The sequence below is a fragment of the Myotis daubentonii genome, chromosome 5 (genome assembly GCF_963259705.1).
Source record: "Myotis daubentonii chromosome 5, mMyoDau2.1, whole genome shotgun sequence".
In the NCBI taxonomy this organism is placed as follows: Eukaryota; Metazoa; Chordata; class Mammalia; order Chiroptera; family Vespertilionidae; genus Myotis; species Myotis daubentonii.
This window is the reverse complement of record NC_081844.1, coordinates 90,594,452-90,614,516: the sequence shown is the minus strand read 5'-3', so window position 1 is coordinate 90,614,516 and position 20,065 is coordinate 90,594,452. Positions and strand designations below refer to the sequence as shown.

Here is a 20,065-nt window from a genome sequence, read left to right as displayed (position 1 = left end):
AGTGAAGGCATGAGTCAGGGGGAGGCAATGGGGGGATAAGGACACGTATGTAATACCTTAATCAATAAAGAAAAAAAGTATTATTTAAAACAAAGAAAGAAAAGTATTAAGAATTTCAAGATGGCAAAAGCAGAGAGTTCAACCAAGCACAGGGCCCTTCTAAACACCGGGCCCTGTATGACTGCACAGGTGACCCACCCATGAAGCTGGCCCCAGTCAGGATCTTGTTCTTCTGGGGCTCGGATGGACACAGAGCAGGGACAGCAGGCCCAGGGCTCCCCTTCCTGCTCAGAGGAACCCTTTCCCTTATACAGGTGGAAACACTGAGGTCTAGAAAGGAAAGAGGCTGTGCCCAAGTTTATGTGCTAAAATGAAGGTTGCTCTTGGAGAGGGGAGCAGAGACTGCCTGGGTTGTGGCTGACATGGATGCAGACATGCCTGCCTCAGCAGGGAAGGCCCCCTTCCCGTGTCAGGAATTGGATGTGTTGGTAACATTTTACTCAGAAGTCATGTAAAATCTTTCACAGGGTCAGTGAGAAACTGGAAAGGTACAGAGAAAGGAGGACTGGGCTCGCCTCTCTGATCTGAGGTAACTGGGACTGCTGCGGCTGGAGGAAGACAAAACCTGGAGTGGGACTTGAAGGTCTGAGTGTGGGGAATGGGACAGGGCAGAACTGGGACCTAAGAAAGAAGGAAAGAAAGAAAGAAAGAAAGAAAGAAAGAAAGAAAGAAAGAAAGAAAGAAAGAAAGAAAGAAAGAAAGAAAGAAAGAAAGAAAGAAAGAAAGAAAGAAAGAAAGAAAGGAGGGAGGGAGGGAGGGAGGGAGGGAGGGAGGGAGGGAGGGAGGGAGGGAGGGAGGGAGGGAGGAAGGAAGGAAGGAAGGAAGGAAGGAAGGAAGGAAGGAAGGAAGGAAGGAAGGAAGGAAAAGCTGCAGGCACAGACGTAGATTTCAACCCACCCATAATAAAGTGTTCTCTAAAGGGCCATCCATCAGGAAATGGGTTGTCATGAAAAAGAGAGTGAGCTCACCATCACAGGACATATGTAAGTGACTGCTGGAAGTCCCTGGTCAGGGATGCTGCAGAAAAGATGCCTATCCGGGGGGTGGGAGGTGGGGTGGGAAGGTTAGTGCCATCTGACTCCAAGAATATGCTAAATCAGATCTAAATGGAAGGCTTAAAGGTTGGGAAAAGGTATTCATCTGTGTTCATTCATTTGACAACTATGTATTAACACTCCTCCTTTGTGCTGACTCTGTTAGGTACAGGATGAGGCCCTGCCTCAGGGTGCTTACAGAATGGGAAGGGGAGATGCAGAGATGAATCAAATAATCACAAATAAAGGTAAAATTACATCTTGGTGAGGGCCAGGAATCCACAGTTTTGGCCCAATTGGAGGAGACAGGACAGTCTTGCAAGAGAAAGTGACATGTGAGTCAAGGCCCTGGGAGTAGGGAAAGACGTTGTGAGCAGAAGGACAGTGTTGAGGCCCAAGGGGACACATAGTCCCTGGAACTGAAACACCAGTTTGGTGTTAGTGATGGGGGCAGGAGATGGGGGACAGGAGATGAGTCCGGAGAGGGGTGGGTGGAGCAAGGCCCAGCAGACCAGGCATGATGAAGGATGTTATCAAGGGTGAGAGTGGGACGATGGCTGTGGCTGGTGTGTGGAGAGTGAGCCAGAGGAGGGCTGAGAGGGCAGAGAGCAGCATGGACACGGGGCAGGACTCAGGAGTGAGGAAGATGGTGTCCAGGACTTGGGAAGTGGCTGCGAAATGGGGGACTTCTCAGCAAAGCAGGGACTAGTTCCCTGATCAGGGAGAATGCGGAGCCAGGGAGCCCTGAGGTCTAGGGGAGCCACCCCAGTTGCTCCGTGGTCCCCTCAGTGCTGTCCTCTCTCAGAGTGAAGGCTGGACTTCCCTCGTTTCTACACACACCCCTAGGGTGAGCCTCCCCACCCCCTGCTCCCCAGGCTGCTCTTTCCTGAGCCCTGGGTGTAGGGAAGGATGGAGCAAATTCATTCCATTTGCTGGGTGATGAAAGGAAGCACAGAGAGGTCCAGGTACCTGGCCAAGGTCACACAGGTGCAGGGCTGCGTAGAGAAGCTGGGTTTCCTGACCTCACTGGCCATTCTCAATGCCCAGATTACCTGAGGGGTCCCCTGCGGATCCTCCAATCCACCTAGGGTGGCAGAGCAGGGGCGGCCTGGATCCAGAGCATCCTGACCATGGAAGACCCTCAGAGAGCCAACCCGCTCACTTGACAGCAACATGAAGGCCCAGAAGCTTACACTAAGGTGGGTTTTCCTATGTCCCCACAGCAGGTCAGTGCTGTATTGGAAACAGACCCAGGTATTCTGACCCCCAGCACAGTGCCCCTCCACGGCATCTCTGAGATTGCAGAGTTGGACCCTTTACCTGTGCTGGGCAATAATAACAATAGAATGACTATTTATTGAGCATCAGTAAGTGCCAGGCAACATACCAAGTAGTTTGCATGCACAGGTATCCCCCACTTTTTGAAAGTTCACTTCACACCACTTTGCTTTTAGGAAAGACCTACATTAGTACCTGGTTTTGCTAAGGGACAGATAGAGGATTTTCGCTTTTATGAAAAAGGCAAAGAATCAAGTAGCTTTCAGCATTTGTTTTGCCATGAGCCCTTAGAGGGGCAGTGTGTACCCTGAGCAGGGAGGGTGGCCTCACCAAGCTCCTTCCCCAGGACTATGCTCAGCATCTCAGCATCAAGCCATCGCAGCTTTGCTCTGCGTCTTAAGTACCTGTGCTTCATCCCAATCTATTTTGTGCATCCGTTAGTAAGATGCGTCCTAAGTAATTGTTTCTCTGCTTTAAGCTACTTCTGCTTAAGAAATGTTTCATAGGAACGTTCTACTTTCCGATGGGGGTGGGGACCTGTATTATCTCAGTTCTTCCTCCATGCGGTAGAGTTGGATTGTTATCTCTATTTTGCAGATGAAGCACCTGCAGCTCAGAGAAGTGAAGTCACCTGCCTGAGGCCGCCCAGCAAGGCAGCAGCCTGCGGGCCTGTGGGCCTGCGTGGAAGTTCTTTGCTCTCCAGCTGGGCCAACCTGGGAGGATAGTGAGCCTGTGTGTGCCTCACAACACCCCCACCCCCATCCCAGGGTTTTGCTTAAACAAATAGCTGTTTCTTCTTCTTTCTCTGGCTTCATCGTGCAAAAGACCCTCAGGAATCCCTTATGACCACTTCTGGGTGGATCACCCCCCATCAGGGACCCGTGCCAGCCCTGATGTGACACCCCCAGCTTCTTCCCAAGGACACTGAGACCTTGTTTGAAAGTCCCAGGCTGAGTGGCTGAAATCGCAGGTCCTCCCCTCTGACTTGCCCTTACCTCCCAGGGCCTCAGTGTTCCCAGGTGACCATTAGGCACGGGGTGGTTTAGAGGGTGGTCCAGCGATGGCACTGTGACCACGTGTGGGTGGGGAAGCACCACCCCCCTCCGTCCACCACGTCTCGCTGGCGCAGCCTCTTCCTCTCTGACAGCCCCTTATCTCTGGGAGCGGCTGTTTATTGGACCTCTCCTTCCTGCTGGCTCCGGGTGGGCCCCTCTTCCCTCTGGAAGTCCTCCCTCTGGGCTGCTCCCACACACCCCACCACACACCCCACCGGGGCCTCCTGGGTGGGGTGCTGAGAGGATGGCCTCATAAAGATCTTGGTGATAACTTGGTTTTTAAATCAGGTTTATGGTCCTGGGAGAGAAAAGGTTCTGGGCTCAGCTTTCTGTTGGAAGTGGTTTACTTAAGAGTAGCTGGTCGGCACCAGGGCCAGCATTAGGCCCACCTGGACTGCGGGCTAGGCCCAACCATGCCTCCACCTCGTTCCGTGACCTTGGGCAAGGAAATCTCCCTCTCTCAGCTGTGCCTGAGGTGCAAGCAGGGGTGGTAGTTCCCACCTTGTTCACCTTCAGGGGGCAGATGCGAGGCTTCTGTCAGGTGTCTTTGCAGCCCCTCCCTTCCCCTGGAAGTACCTTTCCTTTTCTCTTCCTGCCCCTCCAGAGGCTGGGGCGCCATCTGCTGTCACTGCCAGGTACTACTGGAGGGCTCACTGGCTGCTTGGTCTCAGGGACCATGACTGATTCTCCTTCCGCTCCCCGTGGGGAAACAGTGCCCCCCAGAACACTGCCATTTAGGGAGCAGAGGGGACAGAATGTCCTTATCCGAAGGAGCACTGTGTCTGACCCTCTGTTCGAGGAGTTAGAGAAGTCAGGGGAGGAAAGGAAGGTTCCAAGGTGAGTCAGTGGGCAGCATGGGCTGGGGCCCAGAAGTCCCAACTCCCTGTCAGGTGCTTTCCTGCAGCCTCTCAGATGGTTGGGGGCAAGCAGCCAGCCCATGGTGAGAGAATAGGATGGCCTTGGAGTCAGAGTCAGAGGCCCCATTCTAGACTTGCTGTGTGCCATTGGAGCAGGTTCTGGCCCTCTCTGGGACCCAGTGTGTCTGATGTGGGGAGCTTTGTGGCCTCTGAGGATCCTGCTGTTCTGATGACCTTGAGACACCTGTGTAGGGCACACAGGACACACCCTTGTTCCCTGGGGCACTGGGGCTGAGGCTAGCTGAGAGGCTGAGGTAGGCAGGGTCTTTTTTTTATTATTATTAAGTATATTTTTATTGATTTCAGAGAGGAAGGGAGAAAGAGAAATATCAATGATGAGAGAGAATTATTGATCGGCTGCCTCCTGCATGCCTCCCACTGGGGATTGAGCCTGTAACCTGGACATGTACCCTGACTGGGAATCAAACCATGACCTCCTGGTTCATAAGTCGGCACTCAACCACTGAGCCACGCTAGCTTGGTGGCAGGGTCTTGAAGCTCTTATATCCTGGGACCCTGTCAGGCCTTGGTGGCTACAGTCTGGCCCAACAAGAGCAGTCCTAGGTGTCTAGGGCAGGAATGTGGCCTGAAGTCCCCACTGGTCCCTGCGCTCAACTAGACAGCCACCATGCTTACTGTCCAGGAGGGAAAGGGGCAGTTCCCCCTGCATGCCGCACCTGGCTCCCCAGCTGCAGGGATAAGGATCTTCCTGCTCAGGGTGTGCAGTGGGGAGCACACTGAGCTAGAGGTCAGGTGTCCTGCATTCCAGGCCCTTTCTCTCTCTGCTGACCTCATCCAAGTCCCCTCTGTGCACTGGGCCCCAGTTCCCATGCCTGTACAATGGACTCACTCTTAGGACTCTTGGGGCCCTGATAGCCATCCAAGATGACTGTGCTGAGGCCTGGGACATGTGCGCTGCTTCCTTGGCCCAGGAGGAGCCTGGGGTGGGGGGTGGGGGGCTCAGTGCTGGGAGCGTGGGAGAGACAGATGTGGTGGCCGCTGGCCCTGCCTGAATGAGTGCTGAGCAACCTCCTGGGAATTCTCCCACACAGGCGCCCTTTCCGGACCCCTTGTCCGCGCCCCCCCCCCAAAGCCCGCCCCACTGAGAACTGTGGCTTCCGGCTCTCACAGGGTGGGGGGGGGGGAGATTGAGGTGGGGGTCAGTTCAGCCTGGTTCCCTCCTTCAGGGAAGAGCATGGGCCTGTGAGTATAGACAAAACACTCATTTCCAGTCCTGGTCGCACACAGTCACTTGAGTCATTGGGCCTCAGTCATCCCGGCTGTAAAACAAGGGGTTGTCCCAGCTTCTGGAGGACTTCCATGACAGTAGCTACCTAAGAATCCGTTACCTTGTGTGGATTTTTCTTGCTTTTCTCTGTCCCTTGCATAAAGTGCTTTCTGTGCATCAGTTATTTAGGCCTCTCAACAACTCTGAAGTAGGCACTTGTGTCTCCATTTTACAGCTGAAAACACTGAGGCTGAGACAGCTCAGATCAGGTCATTTGTCCAGGCTCCCACGGCTAGGAAAAGGCAGAGCTGGGCTGGAACTGCCCACATCAGAGCTCCCCTTGAGCGTGCCACCGTGCAGTGGGGAGGGGAAGTACTGAACCTTAAAGCTCAGAGCTCCTCTCTCCCTCCGCTCCACACCCCACTGCACCTCGGGCAGTGTTCCCCACACGCTATGCTCACCCACTGTCAGCCCAGCTTCCCCCAAGACAGGGCTCCTAGCATCTGGGCAGATGGGATACTACTAATGGCTCCTCCTGTTCACAGTGGGGCTGGGGCCATGCTGACCACCCCAGAATGTCAGTATTGTATGGCCCATGGGCACTGCCCACTGCCCACCCTTCAGAGTGCACAGAGGAAACAGAGGCCCAGTGAAGGAGAGCTCAGCCCAGAGCACACAGTGATGGGCTGCAGCCAGAATGAGGGAAACCCACTATTTCAATCGTAACACTTCCAGACACTGTATTAAGCCCTTTAAATGCATTGCTGTTGCTTCACTTTCCGGAGGAGCAAACTAAGGCTCAGGAATCTAAACGACTTGCCTAAGACCATGCAGCTTGGCACTGCAGAAGCTGGGATGTGAACCCAGCTCAATCTCTAGTTTCTGAACCTGCCCTGTCAGTCATGACCCTTCTGCCTCAACTGTCCAGCCCTCAGAGAGCGTCCTATGGTGTTCTGTGTGACTCTGCACCCCCCAACCCCATCTCAGCTGAGAGGAGGTGTAACCGCCCTGATGCCTGCCAAGGGTTAATGGTAATAGGGGCTAAGTGATTCCAGATGGGCCAGCCGGACGGCTGGGCTGGCCGGAAACTGGCGGCCGCCAGCTTCCCAGGGGAGGCACCACCAGCCACCCCCTCCCCTCTGTGCTGCATCTCTGGTCCCCAGCTGTCCCCTTGCCCTGGGGCCCACGAACCTCCTCTCTTTAGCCAGAGTCCAACTCCAAGGAAGTTGCAGACAGAGCATCCCAGGGGCCTACCAGCGCAGTGAGTGCCCTGTACAGTTGGGGAAACTGAGGCTCAGGGAGGACAAGGTACAGGCCACAAGACAAGTCCTCGGCTAGGTCTCCTGACTCCCAGACTAGTTTGGGGGGACTAGGGATTGAAACACCTCCTACTGCCCCTGAGCTAAGCTGTCCCAGCAGATGGACCAAGACTTCAGAGGTGAATGACCAAGGCAAATGCCAGCAGGGGGGGTTGTAAAGACTGATGGAGTTTTGGGCACAAGAAATCCCTGTGGTCTTTAAAGTGCCCTGTATTCCCCTATGACCCCGAGGCCACAAAGCTGGGCGAGGCCCCCTCTCTTGGAGGCTGTCTTGGCCCCCACCCTGCAGCCTGGGGTCAGTCTGAGACCCCTCTCCCTGTGTGGCCCAGCCCAGATGCTCTGTTGGGCAACCCCCACTGGGACAAGACCAAGCAATGACTGTCCTGCCTTCTTTCTAGGTTATCCCTTCCGCTGTCCTGTAGTTGGCACAAAATCCCAGCTCAAGCAACCCCCTGCCCCGTGAGCAGGGCTCGAGTGAGTCCCAGGATGGGATGAGGGTAGGCAGAGGAACAGGCTCTGTCTAGTGTGACCGGGGACACTTTCTTCCCCTCTCCGGACTCAGTGTCCTTGTGTATAGTAGTGCGGTGGGGGTGATTCAGATCAACTCTCTAAGCCAGTGATGGCGAACCTATGACACGCGTGTCAGAGGTGACACGCGAACTCATTTTTTTGGTTGATTTTTCTTTGTTAAATGGCATTTAAATATAGAAAATAAATATCAAAATATAAATCTTTGTTTTACTCTGGTTGCAAATATCAAAAAATTTCTATATGAGACACGGCACCAGAGCTAAGTTAGGGTTTTTCAAAATGCTGACACGCCGAGCTCAAAAGGTTCGCCATCACTGCTCTAAGCCCTTGTAAAATGGTGCCCGGCTGGCCGGCATGGCTCAGTGGTTGAGCGTCAACCTATGGACCAGGAGGCCACGGTTCAATTCCCAGTCAGGCCATATGCCTGGGTTGCGAGTTTGATCCCCAGTGTGGGGTGTGCAGGAAGCAGCCAATCAATGATTCTCATCATTGATGCTTTTATCTCTCTCGCCCTCTCCCTTTCTCTCTGAAATCAATAAAAATATTTTTTTAAAAAATTAAATGATGCCCTTTGGCATCTAAGGGCCAGGCATTTGTGACTAGAGTCATCTTATCTGAGGAGGTGAGGCTGGGAGAAGTGAGGGGACGAGGACCCCCAGCAGTGATCCTGGAGGAGACCCTGGTGGGGGGGAGGGGAAGGCAGGAGGATGGAAATGGAATATAACAGGTACTCGACATACCTGTTGAGTGACTGAATGAGAGACAGAGGAAGGGATAACCTAGAAAGAAGGCAGGGCAGGAGAGCTGGTCTACACGGCAGTGTGGGTCTTCCGCTGGGTCAGGTCCCTGTGTCTGTCCCAGCGTGTCCCTCAGGAGACCTGATTTTGCTCCAGTTCTGCCACTGCGGTGTGAGCTTGGGAAGCTCATTTCTCTCCTCTGGGCTTCAGTTTCCTCGTCTATCAAACGGGGAAAGAATCCTTCCCTGGAACTCCAGGAGCTTTGACATAATAGAAAGAAATATGTCTTGAGATCTGAAGTATGCTGGTGACCTTAGACAAGTATTTCTCCCTTTCTTCACCAGTTCACCCCTGGGCCTTGGTTTCTTCTTTTGAGAAGTGATTGATAATCTTGGAAGATCTTTTCATCTTTTCCAAGTCACCCCTTCTCAGAAGCCCTCTCTGATTTCCTCCAAGCTCAGTTAGATGCCCCTCTCAGCCCCCTGCCCTCCCTTGGAGTCCCTGCCTGTACATTGTCTCTCTCCCAGCAGCCTGGGCGCCCCTGAGGTCAAGGACTGTATCCTACTGGCTGCTGCATTTCCAGCACTCAGCACAGTGTCTGGCACATAGTAGGTGTTCAACATACTGGTTCAATGAATGGATGTTGAGTGAATCAACTGTATAAGTGATCGGAGCTCTCTTTATAGATGGGGAAACTGAGGCACAGAGAAAGGACCGGCCCCCAGGTGCTATGGCAAGGGGAGGCTGCCACCCGAGACAGGCATTAGGCTAGTGGGGCTGGGGCACTCTTTAATAAAAGTGACTCAGCGGCTGGCGTGGGCTGTGGAATTTCTAAACATCCCCTCACATCCTGAGAGAGCAGGCGGCGGGAGGGAGAAAGCAGAGGGAAAAGAGGAAGAAAAACAAGAAACTTGGGGGAAAAGAAAGAGAGGAGGAAAAAAAACTAAAATTGAAAACAGACACACGCGGCGTCCACCCTCCCAGCTCCACCCCCCCACCCCCCCTTCTCCAGCTGGGCCAATCAGAGGCCGCCCTGCAGCCTTTCCCCCTAAGTGGGGAGGGCAGGGAAGCCCACAATGGTGTGAGCTCTGGGGGCTGCCAGCCACCCGCAGTCCCCGCCCGCCCCCGTCTGGGACCCAGGATCGCTCAGTGAGGAACTTGGACTGGGAGAGGAGGAGGACAAGGAGAGAGCTGGGCCTTTCTGACCAGCTCCCCCCCGGGGCAGCAGCCTGTGTGGAGCGACACAGACAGCCAGACCCAGGGCGGCCCCTCCTGGCTACCCTGCTCCTCCCAAAGGATGCTTTGGGCGTGAGGCCACTCCTCACCCCGCAGCCCCCCACTCTCTCCCCTCTCCAGAGGCTCCCAGAGCCCACAACGGTCCTTTCTGCCCTCCTACCCAGCGGCTTCCCCGCTTCTGGCCAGCAAAGACTTTCTGATAACAGGAGAGGGCAGTGAGGAGGACTTCCTGGAAGGGGTGACAGCCCCAGAGCCTGGACCTGGCCCACACCAGAAGGCATCAACAGCAAGGTAAGTGCTCATACAGGGGGGAACCCCAACTCCTTGTCCTGTCCCCCTACCCCAGCCTGTGCCTTCTCAAGTAGGTCAAAAATGGAAAATATTTTTAACAAAACCAGATGGGAGGAGCCTGGAGGCTGTGGGCAACATCAGGGATGGAGGAACCAGCTTTCTCCTCTCTCCTGCTTAGGCTGCTTCTGCGGGAGAGTGGCCCAGGCCTCCTCAATCCTGCTGCCCCCTGACCTCATCAAATAAACCCCAGAAGTTTCTCGGTGCCATGCTGAGTGGGGGTCTCCAAAGCACAGCAGCGCCTGTTGGAAGTGGGGGCTGCCGGGAGGGGAGTGAGAAGGAAATTGGGAGATGGCAAGCAGGGCACACGGAAAGGGGACCTAGAAGGGGACAGGGGACCTCAAAGCCATAGCCCTATCCCTTGGCCCAAGCCTTGTCCCTAAGAATCTGTCTGGCTTTAGGCCAGTAGGGCGCCAGGCAAACTCTGGGGATTTAAGTGGATTTGCAAATTTTCCAGATTCCTAAGATGTCCTTCCAAACCCCCAGTGGCTGGGAAAGTTCGAAAGCGAGGGGGCTGGGGCTTGGCAGGCCGTGTTCACGCAGCTGGGGCTGGGGGTCAGGGACCGGGCCCTCAGATCTGGGGGCCCCTCTGTTGAAAAGGGGGATCGGCTGCTGGGCCCTTTCCCCTTGGTCCCAGGCAGCTGCTCAGGCCTCCGGGCCAGCTGCCTCCTTCCACGGCTTCTCCACTCTATCCTAAAACAAAAATTGGATCACAATTCCGCTGTGCATCTTCGTGTAGAAAGGGCCTGTGGAAAGCCCAGCCTCCTAACGGTGCTGCCCCTGATGGACACTCACTGCAGGCCAGGACTATGCGGAGTACTCTATAAGTGTGATCTCGTGCAGTGCTAACCAGCAGCTCCCGCCTTACGTGCGGGGAAACTGAGGCTCACAGCAGCAACACGACTACCACACAGCAAGTAAGTGGCAGAGAGCTGGCACGTAGTAAGCTCCCTGCGCTGTCACTGCAAACTTTGTCCTCGTGTTCCCGTTCCTTCCAGTCAGACCCCAGGATTTCCCCAAGGAACTGGCACAATCTTGCCTGTGGACACGTCCTGCACTTTCCCTTCAAGGAGCCTTCCCACTCCACCTCCTCCAGGCAGCCTTCCCAGGTTCTTCCAGTCTTCCAAGTGCTCGCCATGCCCTCCTCACTGGTGACTTGTTGCTTGGCCCTTTCTTCCCCTTTGTGTTCTGTTTGCATATCAGAGATCCTTCAGGCCCTGGGCTTCCCCATCTTGTGTCCTGTCCCTCATGTCCTCCTGTCAGCAATGGGGCTAAGAAAATGTCCTGGTGAAAGGGAGGAGGGACTGGCTAAGGAGCCTCTGTTCTCAAGTGTGAGACCGGAACCCCAGGCCTCCTGCCCTCCCTCAGGTAGCCTTCCAGAACACCGTGCAGTTCCCCCAGGCTGCGTTTGTCTATGTCAAACCAGGAGGGGTGTCCCTGCCCGCATCTGTGATCCCACAGCGCACAGAGGCCTCTAGCGACATCATCTGAAGTCATATAGCCATCCCGGCCTCCACAGCACTCGGGGGCAGGAGGACCGTGTCGGTCACTGTCATTAAGCGCCAACCCCATCCAGGCACAGAGCAGGTCTTTGGATCAGTATTGTTCTCCCTGCTTTGCCGACAAGGGAGCCAAGGCTGAGAGAAGCTGAGTGACTTGCCCAGGGTCACACATTAGAGTTGGTCTTGAGACCACGGTCTGTCTGAATCCAAAGACTTAAGCCCCTCGCTACCCTGGTCAGGGGGGAGCGTTGCCCTCTTCCCACAGAGCCTCTCCTGGCTCCGGCGCCAACAGCAGCAGAAAGTTCTGCATCGGGCCTGACCTGCTCCCAGGCCCACCTGGCCCTGGCTTGGTCCTGAATGAGGGCCATCTGGTCAACACCCTCCCTTCAGCAGTGCTCAGGCAGCCCTCCCTCCTCTGTGGGAAGAAGAGCTGAGACTTGTAATTGCCCACAGATGTGGGGCAGCGGGAAGCACCATGGATTCAGAGTCAGGAGACCTGGCGCTTGCCCTGGCTCAACTTAGATCCATTGTGCGGCCAACCTCAGGCCCGTGTCTTCTTTCTGGGCTGCGTCCGCACCTGGAAGGCAGTGGGCACCGTGGGTAAACAGCGCCAGGTTTGGGCATCCGCTGACCATGCATCATCCCCCACTCGGCTTCTGGCTGACTGTGTGACCCTGGGCCAGTTCTCTGCCCCTCTGGCATTGGTCCCCAACTCTGTGAGCAGCAAGGCAGTGTGTGAGCTCCATGAGCTAACAGTGTAGGTAAGACTGTCAGCACGGTCCCTGCACTTCATGGGCTGGACCCAATGCCATTGTCTGGGCAAGGGCCACGCTCTCCTGCCTCCTGCACAGAACAACTTGGCTATGAATTTCTTCTGCAGTCTGCAAAGGGCTATGCCCGTGGGAGGGACCTGGCCACCAGTGGCATTCTAAAGGCTCATGCCATCTTCCAGGCACAGCCTGTCTGAGACCAGCTGCCTCTCAGCTGAGGCAAGGGACTCTGGGTGTTTTGCTCGGGATAGGCAACTGAGTCTGGTAAAGAGAGAGGAAGGAATGAGAGGGTCCCCAGACATCCCTGAAATACACCCCCTGCCTGGTTCAGACCCTGCAGTCAGTGGACCTGGGAATGGAGGAGACCTTCCTCCACTGCTTTCTGCCATCCCCCACCCCCACACACACCCCACGAACCTCCCCAGAGGCTCCTTGGCTGGAAAGCAGTGTGCACAGGAGGATAGGACGGACCAGCCCTTTCTGAGCACTTCCATCATGTTTTACATCCATTCCCTCGAAGGTCACTGCCGTCTTTCTCAGCTCTCAGAACAGGCCGGCATTCAGTAAGTGCTTAAATATTTGCTGAACTAATTTAATCATGACATCAACCTCCAGGAGTAGATCTAAACATTCTCTGGGTTACAGATGAGGACATGCCCAGAGAGGTTAAGTCAGTTGCCCCAAATCCCACCATGAGGAAGTTGTGGAGCCGGAACTTGCACCTGGGTGTTTCTCACTCGCGCCCTGAGGAGAGGCTGGGTGGGGCTTGGGTCCCCGCTACAGACAGCATAAACTCAGAATGTGCCTCAGCCGTGGGGGTGGTCACCAGACCCTGAAACTCACCTCGGATGCCAGTGGGGGAGTCAGTCCCTCTCTGGGCCTTCGTTTTCCCAATAGTAAAATAAGGAAGTTGACCTAGACGATATCTAAGCTCCTTCCAGCCCTAAAACAATTCCAGGATTCCGGGCCAATGCAGCCCAGGTTGGCAGCCGCACCGGCCCTGTTGTGTACTCAGGGATCATGCATATTTAACTTCACAGTGGAAGCGTTTTTTCTTACTCTTTTTCTCCATGTTACAGAAAGTGGTCGGGATCGATGACCACTAATGGAAAACTGTTACCTGCAATAACTAGGAGAACTTTCAGACAGTTAAGAGCAGCCTGTTAATGCACTCAGTTTCCCAGGGAGCAGAGCCCGCGTGCCCATTTTCCCGGGATACTGAGGAGGGAGGGTTGGAGGTGCGCCTGTTAGGGTGTGTGTGTGGTGCTGTGACCTCATATGCTCTGATTTCAAGCGGAAGTAAGGCTGTGGCACCTGGTGGGGTCCAGAGGCGAGGGAATGGATGCTGAGACGCACCTCTGGTGTGAGGATGGCAGAACTCACACACTTGTTGATTCCAGTGTAGAAGTCCACCTCAAGTCCCTCCTAAGACGTCAGGTCCACCTCACGTCTTGGGAGGTGGGGGCAGGAGAAGTCTCAGGCAAAGGGCTTCCTGAACCCTCAGGCCCAGGTCTCAGGCCCGTCCCCGCTTCCCAGATGCTTTCTGGGCACCCCGCCTCCAGTCTAAGCAATCAAAGTGTATTGCTTGAGCTGCATTGATACCTTCTCTTCGCCTCACTTCAGATCAGCGCTATTTGATGTCTCAGGTACCTTTCATCTGGAGGCACCAGCTTCTCCGCCCTCTGATGGGAAGGGCTGTCCCTTGGGAGGTGGGGGCAGCAGGGCCAGGGGGTCAGACAGTTCCTGAAGGTCAGAGATGAAAAGGATGTTTGTGGCCACTGTTCAACTTCCTTATTGTATGGGTGGGAAACTGAAGCCCAGAGAGGGGGAATGCGCCTCAGGTTATAGGATTGCAGCATAGCACTGAGCCTAGGGCCCAGGCTGCAGGCATGGCCTTTGCTCTGCCACCGAGAATGCTCAGGCTGCAGCTCTCCCCGGCCACGGCCACAGGCAGAGCTTGGGTTGAAGAGGAGCAAGGCCATCCTGACAAGAGGTGGGAATCGCCCTGGGTAGTTTCTGAGCCACACAGCCTTTCCTTACGTGGCTTCTCCATTCTGGCCATAATTTCCTTTTATGTTAAATTGGGGGAGGGCCAGGGAGTAGCGAGGTGACCCCAGAGGTTCCATCCAGCTCTGCCCTTGGCCCCTGAGAGCCCCTGGCAGGCACAGAGAGAGAGATAAGCAGACTGGTGGGTGGATGGAAGGCCTGATGGACAGACGGCCTTCCCTGTAGTCCAGGGAGCAGGGGTGACTTCACGAGCAACCCACCAGCGCAGTCACAGAGGCCTCCATGCTTAGGAGGGTCCTGCACGTGAAATCCTTCATCCTTTCTTAACAAGGGGCCCTGCATTTTTGTTTTGCTCTTGGCCCCCACAAATTACATAGCTGGCCCTGCCAGGAAGTTCAGGCTGGGTCTGAGGTGGCTTCATCCCCACACTTGGTCTCACTGCCTCCTGTCCCTATTCTATCCATGCCCTCTCACAAAATGCCAACCTGTGCCTGCCTCTCTCCTAGGGGAGCCCCCCCCCCCCATAGTACTTGGAGTTGCACCGTTATGGCTGCCCAGCCAGCAGCTAGCCCCCACCTTCACTATCAATGTCCTGAAAATTGGCTTCCTTGTACATTCAGGCAAAGCTCAAATCCTGGCTTGGCACCCTAAATCTTTCCCAAAGTGACCTCTGTCCTCTTCCCTGCCTGTCACCTACCTCTTCATGGAGAAGCCCCAGTTTCTAGCCTAACAGATACCTTTCTGCCATTTCTCCCAGATGCCTTGAGATCGCCCACTTCCCTCACCCCTGTGGAATGCCCTTCCCTGGCATCATCCCCCCCAAAACCTAAACCTGAAGGCCACCCCCTTCTCCATTGCAGTCATCATAATCATGCTAGTTACCATCTACCGAGCACCCGTTATGTGTCAGGAGCATTTCATCACCGTCTTTAGCTCTCACAGCAACGGGAAGGGGATCTCTTCTGCCATTTTCAGGGAAATTGGAACTCGGGGAAGTTAAAGTCGGAGGTCACACAGTTGTGAGGGAGCAGGACTGGCACTTGGTCCTGGGTTAAGTGGCTTCAAGCTGGGGCTGCTGCCCTGACCGGGCTGGGGTCCCATGCACTTCAGTGTCCTGGGTGGCATCAGGCACAGCATGCTGGCATCAGGGCTCCATTTGTCTGTTCTGCCCCCTCACCAGCCTGTCCCATCACCTCCCTGGAGGAGGAAGGTCACCCTCACCTGCCCACCCCAGTTCCCCAGCCTGGTGAGTTCTGACTGATCAGGGCAGCTGCGGCCCCAGGCATGAGAACCAGAAGAGCTGACCCTGCGTAGCCATTTGACCTTTCCTGCTGTATAAGCATCGACTGAGCACCTACTGTAACCCTAATCCCTTCTTAGGAACTTGGAGACATCCCAACAAATTGTGAAGTAGGTTTCCTCATTTGTGAGAAATCAAATGAAGGGACTAAGACAAAAATACAGGAAAGAGCTTGCTGACAGACAGTGGGTTGGAAGGTCGTTCGACGCGGGTTCTGGTCCTGGCCCGGCCTCTAAGCCCCTGAATACCTAGGAGGACTACCCTGCCCCCACCCGGCCGCGCCTGCTGACAACACCAATAACAACAGCAGCGCCCCTTCCTGAGGAGCCCTTCTGGGAGGGGTTTCCTGCGTCTCATTTATCACATGTATCCCTTTGCTGACAAGCCTAACCAGCAGGGTCTCGGCCGTGCACTCGGTGCCAAGTGAGTGAGTGAGTGAGTGAGTGCCTCTCCCCTGAGTGGATAAAGAATAATAATATCGTGACCACTGACTGCAGAGGGCTGTACGCCAGGCCCTGCTCTAAGCATTTTTCTTGTATTAACTCATTCGAGGCCTCCACAAGCTCCCACTTTCAGATCAGAAAACCGAGGCACAGAGAGGCTGAGGACGAGTGAATGGGAGAACTGGGGTGAATGACTGAAGAGCAGGGGGCAGGAACAGATGCCGCCGAGATGACGAGAAGGAAGTGAAACATGGGAGCTTTCTCCTCTCCGGCTCTGCTGCCCAGGAGGGCTCTGAGGGGAATCTCAATGCTCTATAATTGGCACCAATTAATAGCTAGCTACCCGGGACCGTTTGCGGGCTCTGGGCTGGTGGGGGAAGGCCGCGTGCTGGTGGGTCAGTCCCAATGGCCTGAGGCCTGCCTGCCCCTGCCCACTTGGCTCTGAGAACCCATTCTATTTGTGGCCCCCACCCCTGCCCAGGGCTGATCCGGGGCTGGCAGCAGCCCGGGGAACAGAAGGTTTGCTTGTCTGTGCCTGCTGCACCCCCACCTCCTCCCCAGCCTCAGCCTGGGACCCCTCTCAGGGGCTCCTTTGGCTGCCAGGGCCTGGCGCTCTCTGTTGCCATGGCACCGCCGGAGATGAGGCTCTGGGGGTGGGGTGTGAGGCAGGGCAACCGAGGGATGGCAGAGGCCTGGAACTCTGGAGCTACAGAGAGAGGCCCAGGCCCCCTGTGAACAGTGGTAAGGAGTGCTGGGGCCCAGCAGGGGCAGGCCTGGACCCCAGCACAGAGGGCCTATGGCAGAGCTGGCCACACACCCTGCCCAACTACTGGGTGCTCCAGCTCAGAGGCCCTTGGAACAGGCCTCAAGGCAGGCCAGGGCCCCACCGGCCCTGCCCCTGCACCCCAGGCTGTCCTCAGGGAGGACTCCTCTCCTGCACCCGTGGGCTGACCCTCAGGCTCTGTGGTGAAGTTGCAGAAAGGTTCTGAGCTCTATCCCAGCTTGACTTTCACATTCCCGGGTGAGCTGGAGCAGGCCCCTGGTCGCTCTGCACTGCAGTGAGGGGAGGGACAGGGCTCCGAACTCAGGGTCCTTCCATCCCTGAGAGCCTGGTTGAGGTTGAACCCACATGGGAATGTTTCTCGGGACACAGACCTGCTTCTGGGTGGGAGACACGCAGGCTAGCATGGCAGTTAAGCATACAGGCTTGGAGTCAGACAGGCCTGAGTTTGCATCCCAGCTCCATTGCTTATTGGCTGTGTGACCTTGGGCAAGTTACCAAACCTTTCTGAGAGTCTGTTTCCTTCTCTGTGGAATGGGAACAATGATTGTACCCACCTCACAGAATTGCTGTGAAGATAAAACAGAACCGCTGGGCCATCTCATTTAGCAGAGTGCTCCGTCCCAAATTAGTAGGGGCTTCGGTTTGTTTTCAGATTGTGGGGCATCAGGACAATGAATGAGAAGAAAGATGTCCTGGGTTGGTGGGGTGGTTGGTGGACAGAAGCAGGACCCGTGAGTAGAAGATACAAAGAGATAAATTGCGCTCAATGTAATGACCATTTCTGAATAGCCTAGCATCTGAGGACCCTGAGCTGGCCAAGAATGGAACGGGCCTCAGGTGAGGTGGTGAGATTCCTGTCACGGGGAGATGTGCAAGTGTGAGATGGACAACCTCTTTGTTTGCAGAGAGGGTGGGGGAGATGTGAATGGGGAGTACTTATGGCCCTCCCAGTTCTAAGGCTGTGGGGCTCTATGAAAGATGGCATGGCTGTCTCCCCGCCTGCCTGCCAGCGTTAGCCTCACTCAGCTGAAAACAGGGTTAAAGGACAGGGCTGCTGACTCGTGTATTGAGCTGGGACTGTGTGCTGGTCATCTTTGCCTCCTGCCTTAGAGAGGCTGTCCCCTGGGCGTTGCACCTGTGTGCTCTGAGGTCAGTCTGCTCAGGATCGAGCACTGGCTTCATCACTGGCCAGCTCCGCGACCTTGGGCGAATGATTTAACCTCTGTGTGCCTCACTTTCCTCATCTGTAAAATGGAGAGGCAACACTGACCTCATGGATTGCTCTGCAATCATTCCCTTAAAGGGCCCAGCCCAGGGGTGGGTGAGATGAACTAAGTCAGCGGTAGCTATTATTATTCTTGTGGTTATTGTCAAGGCCTTTAAGTCCTTATTCTTTTTTGAAGGACCTGTTGGGGGCCTAGAGGGGATCCAGAGGACTCTGATCCAGGGATCCACTGGGCCCGGGAAGAGCCAGGCCATTTGGCCTGGAGGGTGGCCGCGGGGACGAGCAGGGAGGCCAGCGAGGCGCCTGAGGAGGCAGGAAGTGCTTGCTCTGCAGCAGGTGGACAGGGGCGTGCAGCTGGCCTCACTTCCTCACGGACCTCCTTCTCAGGCTGGTTCCCAGCCTGTGTGGGAACCCAGGTCCCCTCCTCTGGGTCACCAGCGACCGTGAGGCACACACTGAGTGCTTTCCCACGAACCGTTCCAAGTAGCGGGGGCCCGCACAGCTCCCCTACCCCCAGCGCTCACACTCTAGCAGTTGAGGGGGTGTGCAGCAGGAGGAGGGGGCTCAGGCTGGGGGGATCAGTCCGTTCTTTATCAGCCTGGCTCCGATCCAGACAGATGTTTCATTTTATTCTGAACTTCCAGAAAATAGGTCATTTTTTTCCATTGTCTCCCTGGGGAGGCCTCCCGGGGAGAGGAGCACGGAGTGAGTGACGAGTGTGGGGGCCTCACATGGGCCCTGGGGAGCTGGGAGGGCAGCAACCTCCCTCCCTCAGTCATGATGAGCTGTCTGCAGGGCCAGGGTGTGAAGGTTCCTAAAGGCTGGGCTAAGAAGCCGGCCTCTAACAGTGGTCCCCGTTACCCACGGGGGATGCATTCCAAGCCCTCAAGTGGATGCCTGAGACCCTGGATAGTACCGAACCCTCTCTATGCTATGTTTTTCCCTGTACATGTGTACCTATGAAGAGGTAATTTATCAATTAGGCACAGTGAGAGAGTAACAACAATAACTAACAGTAAAGTAGAACAACTGTAATAATACACTGCAATGCAAGCTCTGTGACTGTGGTCTCTCTCTGATAACTGATCTGAGGATAACAGAGGCAGCTCCTCAGTGACTAGTGGGCAGGGAGCACGTCCAGTGTGGATGCGCTGGACAAAGCGATGATTCACGTCCTGAGTGGGATGGAGGGGGGGAGGTGCAGGATTTCATCGTGTTACTCAGAACGGTGTGCGATTTAAAACTTGGGAATTGCTTATTTCTGGAATTTTTCATTGAATATTTTCAGACTGTGGGTAACAAGCCGCGGCAAGAAAAACTGCGAATAAGGGAGGCCAACTGCACCTGGGGGTGATGGAGCGCCAGAGGAGGGCCAGGGAAGGGCATGGTCAGAGGGTGTTTCAGAAAGGCTGAGAGGTGAGAAGAGGTGGGAGGGGACGAACTGGAGGTGAGAAGAGGAGTGCAGTGGGGCAGCCAGAAGCCACCGCGCTTATGCTGGAAGGGGTAGGGGTAGGGGGTCAGAATGATGGTCCACGAAACTGGCACCGTCCTTATACCCACTTGGACTTCCAGGACAGCTAGAGTCCGTGCCAGGCTCCAACTTACCGATTTCTGCCACTTTGTTTGGGGGACCTGGCAGGTACCTGGCAACGTGAAGGGCCTCTGGCCCAGCCGCAGCGGGCAGGTCAAGCCTGGGTGGCCGAGCTGCATCACTGTGACTGGGCCACGCTGCTCTCCCTCTCTGGCTTCAATGTGATCCTGGGGCCTGTGGGGAGATTCATGTGTAAGGGTGGAATGCTGAGCCTTCCCTACAGATAGAAGTGGGGCATAGGATTGAGGGGGGCAGGTGGGAGCCCCACAACCTCAGCCCCTTCCCAGGTTTCTACCTCCCACCTGTCACCGACCCTGCTCTCCTGCCTGGCTCCCATGCTGCAGGCTCACACCTACATCTCAGCCAACTCCGGGTAAAGCCACATGGGCCGCACGCTGCCGTGTCCAGCCTGTGCCGCCGTCACTCCCGCACTCTCCCAACTGCTGGCGGGAGGACTCCATCTCTGGCTCCAGATGCCTCTTGCCCCCACACACTCCCAGGCCTGGAGCTGGCTGCCTTCTCGGAGCTGAGTCATGACATCCTGGCTAGGGCCCCTCCCCAGCACCCCACCCCCACCCCCACCCAGCATTCCAACTCAGCACAGCTGCCTTCTAGAGCAGGGTCCTGAGAAGTGCTCCCAGGACAGCCCTGCCCATCCCATGTACAGATGGGGAAACTGAGGCCCAGAGAGGGGCAGGTC

The 20,065-nt window shown here is 55.5% G+C and overlaps 1 protein-coding gene across 1 annotated transcript in view; it reads left to right on the top strand.

Annotated features, from left to right (window-relative positions):
* Nucleotides 1–9,214: 9,214 nt before the first annotated feature.
* PDGFRB (platelet derived growth factor receptor beta) overlaps nt 9,215–20,065 on the top strand; it is a 37,014-nt gene continuing 26,163 nt past the window's right edge. The window contains exon 1 of the mRNA XM_059698895.1: nt 9,215–9,686. The gene's annotated coding sequence lies outside the window, so the exon portion shown is untranslated. The remainder of the gene's footprint in view (nt 9,687–20,065) is intronic.